This window comes from Rattus norvegicus, chromosome 6, assembly GCF_021556685.1.
Source record: "Rattus norvegicus strain SHRSP/BbbUtx chromosome 6, alternate assembly SHRSP_T2T, whole genome shotgun sequence".
Classification (NCBI taxonomy): domain Eukaryota; kingdom Metazoa; phylum Chordata; class Mammalia; order Rodentia; family Muridae; genus Rattus; species Rattus norvegicus.
Genome location: NC_141539.1, coordinates 75,355,381 through 75,364,459, shown reverse-complemented (window position 1 = coordinate 75,364,459; position 9,079 = coordinate 75,355,381). Strand labels below are relative to the sequence as shown.

The following is a 9,079-nucleotide window of genomic DNA, read 5'->3' as shown; positions in this document are numbered from 1 at the left end:
CTTCTGAATGGAAACAACTAGAACTTTTCCTCACCTGGTGCAAGTATTTTTTAAATTTAATTCATGTATTTAAAACTTTTTGCATTTCTGGGTGTTTTGCCTGCATGCATGTATGTGTGTGCCTGGTGCCAGAGGAGGCCAGAAGAGGGTGCTCAATCCCCTGGCCATGAGTTATCACAGACTTGTGGTCTGCTGGGTGGGTGCTGAGACTTGAACCAGGTCTTCTGGAAGAACAGCCTGCACTCTTAACTGCTGAGCCATCTCTCCTTCCCTGGTTTACATACTGTGATACTTGTCAAAACCCTACAGAGTATGGAATACCTGTGAAATTCTGGACAAATGGTAGTTAGCAAGCCATCATAATGATTTCTGATTTTATTTTTATTTTTGATATAGCTCTTTCTCCACCTGCACTCAGTAATTTCTGCTTCCTGGATAACCTCCAAATCTTTGTGTGCACGTGTGTGTGTGTGTGTGTGTGTGTGTGTGTGTGTGTGTTCAGAGCACATAGATTATACAGAGCAGTGGCCTTCTTTATGACACATCCATACATGCATATATAGAATTTAAAATTCACATCCACCCCTCTAGGATACTTTCTTATCTTTCTGTTCCCTTTCCACACCCTCAGCTTATCTGGGATGGTTGGCTTCATATCAAGTCAACACAAGCAGGGTCGTTTTAGAAGAGGGAATCTCAGTTGAGAAAATGGCCCCACCAGCTGACCTGTGGGCAAGCCTGCAGTATGTTTTCTTGACTGGGGTTTGATGTGGGAGGGCCCAGCTCACTGTGCTGCCTCTGGGCTGGTGCTGCGGGTGCTGTAGTAAAGCAGGCTGAGCAGGACATTAGGAGGACTCAGGAAGCAACATTCCTCCATGGCCTGCTCCAGGTTCCTGCTGTTAATTTCCTGCCTCTACTTCCTTTGAGGATAGGCTGTGATGGGAAAGTGTAAGGGAAATAAATCCTTTCCTCTCCACTTGCTTTTGGTCACATCTTTTAGCACAGCAATGGAAACCCTAACTAAAACAACATCCCTTTGTAAGCGTGTTCTTTCCCCGCCTCCAGTTGGCACATATGACAGAAAACATAGATATTCTTATAGGATGGGCTCATTTTATTTACATGATGGTTATGAATACCATCTCTTTTTAGAACGAGTCACAGTTTTCTACTCTGTCATATTCCTTGGCTTTACAAGCTTCCTTTACTTCCCTCCTCTCTCTCTCTCTCTCTCTCTCTCTCTCTCTCTCTCTCTCTTTCACTCTGTCTCTCTCTCTCTCCCTCTCCCTTCCCCCCGTTTGTGTGTGTGTGTGTGTGTGTGTGTCCATGTACACATACATGCACCTCCAAGGACACACATTTGTATATGCAAGCATGGGCATGCAGCTGCATGTCTATGTGCATGTATGTGGGGGGGGCTGCATGTGAATGTGCATGCATGTGCAGGCCAGAGGCCACCCTCTGGTATCATCTTCAGGCAGTTTCTACCTAGCTTCTCGACCGGCTAAACTTCTTGACCGGCTGGTCAGCAGGCCTCTGAGATTGTCCTGTCTCTGTCTCACTGGCATTTGATTAACACCAAGAGAGAATCTTGAGTACTCACACTGGCAAAGCAACACTTTAGTGAAGGGAGCTCTCTTGCCCGCCCTCCTTTCTCCACATATTAGTTAATCACTTCGAAGTTGCTGTATCTGTAACTTCATCAGATTTATTTACTTATTTTTTTGCATTAGGTTGTGCTGTTTTCTTTGACCCCTGACTTGGAACTTGGAACGTTCTTGTGTTTTTGACACACTGCTGGGTGGCTGAGGAGAGGTCCTCCTGATGGACGATGGAAAATTACCTGGTGCTTCACCTGCACTGCAGCTGCAGGGCTGCAGGCCCCAGGTGGGAGCGGTGGAGCCATCTGTCCCTGGCCAAGCAGGTGGACTGCCAGGATGGCAGTGGGTGCTTTCCCAGCCTCCCTGTAAACACAGAGATGGCGTGATTCTCACAGGGAGGAATGCTAGGCGGGCTGGGTTGCTTTTGTTGACTCCACGGCCTGCTTTTCCTGGCAGGGCTGTTGGGGGCATGCTGTTCCCTCTTGTGTCCTCCTGTGCTAATCAAGCTCTTCCTGGGGCAGCGCAGAAGTGACCCCTTCGCGGTTTGAGCCCTCACCAAGATAGGAAAGAATCACAAAACCAAGCGATCTTCTGTACCTAGCAAGGGGGACGCAGAGCCCAGTAAAGCAAAGTCCCAACCCCTCACACTTTGCTTCAACTAGAAGCAGGAGATGGAACTTCTCACCCTGTAAATATTTTCGCCCTTAGTTTTTTGCCTCAGAATGTTTTTGTTAGGGAGGAACAGGCGGAGGAAAGGAGAGGAAGAAGGGGTGTGGGCTGTTGCAGAAAGCGTTGGCGAAGGACTGGGCTCTTGGGAGAGGGCAGGATGAAGGCAACGCTCCATCTTACCTGCCTCCGAGGCCCCGGTAACAGTGTGGAAAGCAGATGCAAGTTAGCTCATTTTGGACATGCTGGGAGGATGAAATGTTTTACAGGCCAAAATAAGAAGTGATAATCAATTTCTAGAATAAGCATTATATAGTCCCCCAAAATTAAACTTCTTAAAGACTAGGAATTGTCCTGATTTTGACAAATATACATCTTAATGGTTCAATGGTAGTAAAATACTAGTTCTGGTTTTTAAAATGAAGGACCAGTTATGACATTGTACTTTTTGCAAAATATGAAATAAAAAACTTATCTCTAAAAATAAAACCTTCTAACCTTAAACTTGAGCGCTTCCCAAAGTTAATGTGATTTTTTTTTTTTTTTTTTTTGACAAGCTCTGCTTCCCTGGTGACAGAATGTCTCTTTCACTTTGAGCTGTCACCACACATTTATGGAATCTGACAGCGCCATTTTCACTCAGCCTTAGACATCTGGGTCAAGGTGATAAGTGAGACATTGCGGGTGTGGAATAATTGGCTGGGCTGGGCGTGGTGGCGAAGAAAGATAACCCAGAGAAGAAGAATCTCACAGGGCAAGGAAGACAAACCCCACCCTATCCCCACCCCTTTTACTGCCGCTTGAATTCGCACTTTCCAGAGCTGTTGAATCCAACCCTGTTGTGTTTTATAAAAAGAAAGAGAAGGAAAGAATATGTTTGGTGGAGTCGAGGTATGCTGTGGGGGAAGGGGGTGCCTTTGTGGGCCCATGCTGAAGCACCCCTTCCCCTGCAGTACCAGCCACGCATGGTATAGTATAGAGTTTATTTAGGGGATAGGGAGTGGAGTTGATGGGGGAGGGGAGAGGGGAAGAGAGAGAGGGAGAGGGGGAGGGGAGAGGCCACGAGCAGGCACGTGGAGAGAGAGGTGGGAGGGAAATGGGGGAGAGGAGGAAGAGGAGGAAGAGGGTAAAGGAGCAAGAGTTCCAGGAGGGGCCAAGCAGCCCCTTTTATAGTGAGTCAGGCACACCTGGTTGTTGCCAGGTAACTGTGGGGCGGAGCCTAGACGAAACGCTAACAAACCCTTCATCCATTTCTGTAATTAGAGTAGAAAGGGACTTATTTTGTAGCTAAGGCTAGGGTTCTGAGATTGGAGTCATGAGTCTGCTTAATCTTAAGTCTTGTGTTTCTTTTCCAAGAGTGTCATCTATTCTTTTGCTTACTAATGACAGTAACCCTGGAGGGTGTGATTTCATTTGGTTAGTTAATTCAGTTTTACCATCTTTCTCTGGGCCAAGGTCTCACACATCCCAATTGACCTTGAATTTACGGTGGAGGTGAGGATGACCTGGACCTTCTGATCTTCCTGCCGCCTCACTCTGAGTGCTGGCTGATCACAGGCATTTGCCCACTGTGCCCAGTTTTATTTTTATTGATGGAATAGCAAGAGACCAAATTCCCTGCACTGCCTGGGTCTGAGTATTTCTGGACTTTATTCCATAAGGAGGGAGGAGTGGAGATTTCTGGTGGCTCTTGCGGAGAATGCACTCCAGGCAGCCAATTGTGTAATAGCACGAGAAAGGCCACAGCTGAGAAGGCCATTAACTCGCCTTGCGTTTGCAAAATACACAGATCCATAAACTGCAGTGACGTATTTTGAAACATGTACCATATTTGGAAGTGAAAGAACAATTTACAAGCAGGGTGGGATTGCGCTCAAAGCGGTTAGGCATGTTTTTAATATGCCATGGTGTGGGGTGGGGCACGAGGGTTCCGTCTGACCGTGAATGATGAGCAGCAGCCGGTGTCCTGGAGCGTTTGTGTTTGCCTTTCTGGGCTCAGCAGCACCTCTGCCCTCTGTCTAGATCCTGACCCAGCTGTTAGCTGCTTAGGTACAACAAGTGGTCCCAGACATCCAGCACCCAGATCGTAGAAAAGAAACAAGAAAGTCGTTTACTTTCTCCATTAGCTTGCTATGTTCTTAAAGTAGTGTGTCCTTTCCTAGAAGGCTCCATTTTAGGCTACTTATTTGTAATAATGACAAAGTCTTTTTTAGGGTGCCATGGATCAATGGGTCCCTAACAATGAGGATTAACTGGAAATCCTGTTAAATATAGATTAATGGTCTGAGTCACCATTCTACTGCTATGAAGAGACACCATGACCAAGGCAAGTCTTATAAAAGGAAGCATTTGATTGAGGGCTGGCTTACAGTTTTCAGAGGTTTAGTCCATTATCATCATGGCGGGAAGCATGGTCGCAGCCAGGCATGGTGCTGGAGAAGTAGAAAAGACTTACATACTACATCTTGACCTGCAGGCAGATAGGTGGGGGTTGGGAGTGGGGGGGTAGGGAGAGAGAGAGAGAGAGAGAGAGAGAGAGGGAGAGAGACAGAGACAGAGATATACAGAGAGGGAGAACGATGGGGGCAGGGAACCTGCTCACAGAGAGCCTGGCATGGGCTTTCTAAACCCCAGTGACTCACTTCCTCCAAGGCCACACCTCCTAATCTTTCTAATCCTTTCAAAGAGTTCCATTCTCTGGTGACTAAAACATTCACATATATAAGTGCCTGGGGGCCTTTCTTACCCTAACCGGCACACTGGGCATTTCTGACTCAGGGTGGTGAGGTGGGGGAGGGCAAGGGCCATAATTTGCATTTCTATAAGTTCTTAGGTCACATTCTGTTGCTGATCTGGGGATCACAATTTGAGAAACACCGCTTTCCTTAAATATTAAGTTCAAATTTTTTAGTGAATTTCTGTGTTACAGTTGATAAAATGCTTACTTGTAATACAGGTCTCCAAGAATTATAATTCTGTCTGTCAGAGTAACTGTTACCAGTTCATAAACTGTCAGGGTTAGCAACATTCTGCTGAAAAAAAAAATCTGGAGCTTGTGTTGACCATGTGGCACCTTATGTGCCCATGAATGTGTTCTGTCTCTAGTCTGAAAAGAATGCGAAGTCACTGGGGCAGAGAGATGGCTATTCTAGGTTGTAAACTTGACTACATCTGCAATGAGCTAAAATCCAAAGCTGGAGGGATTTAATCTGAAGTAGGTGGATCTACTTCTAAACCTGATCTTCAAGGTGGGAAGACACATGCCTTTAATCTGGGCCACACCTTCCTTGGAAGTCTCTTTAAGACCATGGAAGAGGGAAGCTTTTGCTCTTGGCCTGCTTGTCCTCACCATTTTAGCAAGTCCATTCCAGTTTCCAGCACACACTGAAGACCAGATGAGACATCCAGCCTCATGAACTGAGCACTGAGCAACTACTGAATCCTTGGACTTTCCATTAAATGGCACCCAAATATATATATATGAGTTCTGTTCCCAGTACCCCACATCACTAGGAATATATATATTCAGACTAATATGCCTATATTATTATTATTATTATTATTGTTGTTGTTGTTGTTGTTGTATTTGGAGTACTTATTACAACAGGACTTGTTTTTTACTCATACACTAGCCACACACTTCACAGAATCATGCATCATGAGAGTCGGGCATTCTCCTGCTCACTGTTACATCCCCAGTGCTAGGTTGCTTCAGACAGTGAGGTACTCCTTGATAGATATTTTAGTAAAAATGGGTATATAAATGAATCTGTCCGGCCTAGCAACTTTTTTCATTGCAAAACTCATCGAAGATTTGACACTGACCTATAAAGCAGCAGTTGCCTTAAATACTATAGGCTGACAAGAGTGTTTCTGTCAGCAGCAGGTGGGGCTAACTGATAATCTAGGGTGATTGGCAAGAACAAGTTGGTGAGCCCTGGCGTAGGATGGGAGGCAGCATACTCAGTGCTCTAAGATATGGTAATGGTGTTGGTAAGATGGTAAAATCAAACCACCTCACCCTATTATAATAATAACCCTCATTTCCCTGTACATTTCCTCAAGTTAACGCTATTATTTTGGGCCAAAATCATCTTAAAGAATTGCCTTAGTAAGCAACATTATTGGCTATTAAACATTAAAACTGTTAGTGGAATATCACTAATTTGTGATGTCGCTGTGCTACGTGTTTGCTTTGCACACGAGAAGGCACTGCTCAAGACTTATCTGTGGGAATGTTTAAGACCATGTGGCTTTTACTCTGATCGTTTAAAAATGGAGTGGGAGTGTATTCTAGGTCATCAGGCTGGTCTCCCCGTCACCAAATCCTCCCACCATAGCTCGGTGCTCACATAGCCTCTCTCTTTGGTGCTTCATTTTGCTTTTTATAACCTATTTTTAATCATGTATGGACATATATGTATATGTATATGTGTATGTATATGTGTGTGTGTTAGTTTGTATATGCCGGTACGGGTGCCTGTACAGGCCAGAAGAGGAGACACTGAACGCCCTGGAGCTGGGGTTACAGGTTGTTGTCAGTCCCCAGAATTCAGAGTCTCACAAGGTAGCCCAGGCTGGCCTGGAACTTAATCTTCATGCTTCAGCCTCCATGATGCTAGGATTATACCACTGTATGCATCTGCCTTTGTAGTTTTAGCTTCTGTAGTGGGCTCAAACATTTGTGAGAAACTGTTGTACAATGTGAGATTAAAAAAAAAACCAACCAACCAAACAAACAAACAAAAAAGTCAGAGGCCACCAGGCGGTGGTGGTACACATCTTTAATCCCAGCACTTGGGAGGCAGAGTCAGGCAGATCTCCATGAGTTCGAGGATAGCTTAGCTTAGAACAAGTTCCAAGATAGCCAGAACCCTGTCCTAAAAAAAAAAAAAATCCAAAAAAACGAAACCTAACCAAAGCAAACAAAAACCAGAGGCCACTTGCTGTGTGATAGCACACTTGTGCCAAGTGAAGTCCGAGTAGTGTGAGGACACCACACACAGGCATCTGGGTCTGCCCTCCCACCTCTGATGGCTAAGCACTGAGGGATTCAACTAAGGCAGAAGATGTGAGAATGTCAAGAGGAAGGAATGCTTACAGCATCAGTCAGCAGGACTTGGTGACTCTGGAGGAGGGAGGTTGGTGGTGAGGGCTCAGGACACTGGATAGGAGACAGCCTAGCATTTCTCCAGGTGAAGCAAAGAAAGGATTTTCTCTAAATACAACAACAACAACAACAACAACAACAACAACAATTTAGAGTTAATACTCTAATATCATTTGAATATGTACATACTCAAAATTAGGCATCATTTTATTTTATTAATTTTACAAAACCAAAATATATTTGCAATCTAAATATAAACTCTAAAGTTGTTTATATAATTATATGTTAACCCTAAATTTAAAAGTTTAATTTCATATGATTTAATGGTACTGTCTTAGTAAAAGCAAATTGGTTCTTGCAAACTAAATATGGTAACAGTTGCTACAGTTTGGGATATTTTGAATGAGAATGAGAACGTGGCTGGGATATTGAAGATGCAGTCTTTTTAAAGCAGAGGCACTATATTCCTCACATTTAAGGACTTACCTTAGGGTTCTTACTTGGTGTGAGAGTCTATTCAGAAACCAGCCTTAGTAGCTACTTCTCTTCAGGGTCAGTGTGGACTTGTGTCACTGAATACTTCTTATAACATTGTAACTCCTCCATTTCTCAGACCTCAAAGGTAAGTTTTCAAACTTTCTCTAGAGACTGGGATGGGACACAGGAAAGTCTTGTTTGGTGAAAGAAAGCATTGACATTCTGGACTTTAAAAAGGGTTGATTAAGGGGCTGGGGATTTAGCTCAGTGGTAGAGCGCTTACCTAGGAAGCGCAAGGCCCTGGGTTCGGTCCCCAGCTCCGAAAAAAAAGAACCAAAAAAAAAAAAAAAAAAAGGGTTGATTAAGCTAAATTAACAAACAATTATCAGGCAGACTTCTACCTGCAAAAATGACCTCTTTCGGAGGGGTGGGAGAGAGAAGTGCATCAGAGCAAACAATTTACAAAAAACAAAACTTTTAACAGTGTTAAAGCATAAGGGATTTTTGAGGAGGTAGCTAACTATAGGTAAGGAAGAGGTGGGAGCATAAATCCAGGATGGATTCTGATAATCGGAGGCAGGGTCACCAGAAGGCTCTGAGAAGCAGTGATGGTGAAGTTCATGGGAAGGGTGGTGTGCTGATTGGATACCGCCTATGTGTCTGGTGACGGGTATGCTGTTTGCTGTAGAGAGAACAAGTGGATGGGGGACAGCAAGGGTAAGCTGGTTAATAGCCATCTCCACGGTCAGGTTACTGGTCTGAGTGCAGATGTGCAGGGAATGGTAGCTATTGTTTCTTCTTTGTTTTCTAAATCTCACACTAATTCTCACACAAACTCAGAGTAGAAAGGGAGAGGATTCGGGAAACAATTTCAACAGAAGCAAGCCAACAGCCAGCACAAATTTGTGCTTCTGGCAGCCTGGCTTTCGAGGACACTCTTTTCTGGTCTCACTGAGGCTAGGAGAGTGGGCCATGAAAGTGTCTACAGGTTATCTCCTGAGAGCAGATGTCAATAGTGGGGCTGCCTCAATAGACTACTGTGGACCTGGTGACCACAGGAGGGAGTGGAGCTTAGAGCACCCAGAGTGAGACTGGAAAGCCGGCCCTGGGCTATGTTATCAGTTGCTCCTGGCAACAGCAGAAGTAATTGTCTTGGGACGAAATCTTTGACAATTCAGTTTGCAGATTGAGCAATCATTTCATAATTATAGGTCACTGTGCTCAT

General features: G+C 44.6%; 1 long non-coding RNA gene across 1 annotated transcript in view; it reads left to right on the top strand.

Annotated features, from left to right (window-relative positions):
• Positions 1-3,001: 3,001 nt before the first annotated feature.
• Positions 3,002-9,079, top strand: part of LOC148005233 (uncharacterized) — a 44,187-nt gene continuing 38,109 nt past the window's right edge. The window contains exons 1-2 of the long non-coding RNA XR_015623017.1: positions 3,002-3,158; positions 4,481-4,593. This is a non-coding gene — a long non-coding RNA (uncharacterized LOC148005233). The remainder of the gene's footprint in view (positions 3,159-4,480; positions 4,594-9,079) is intronic.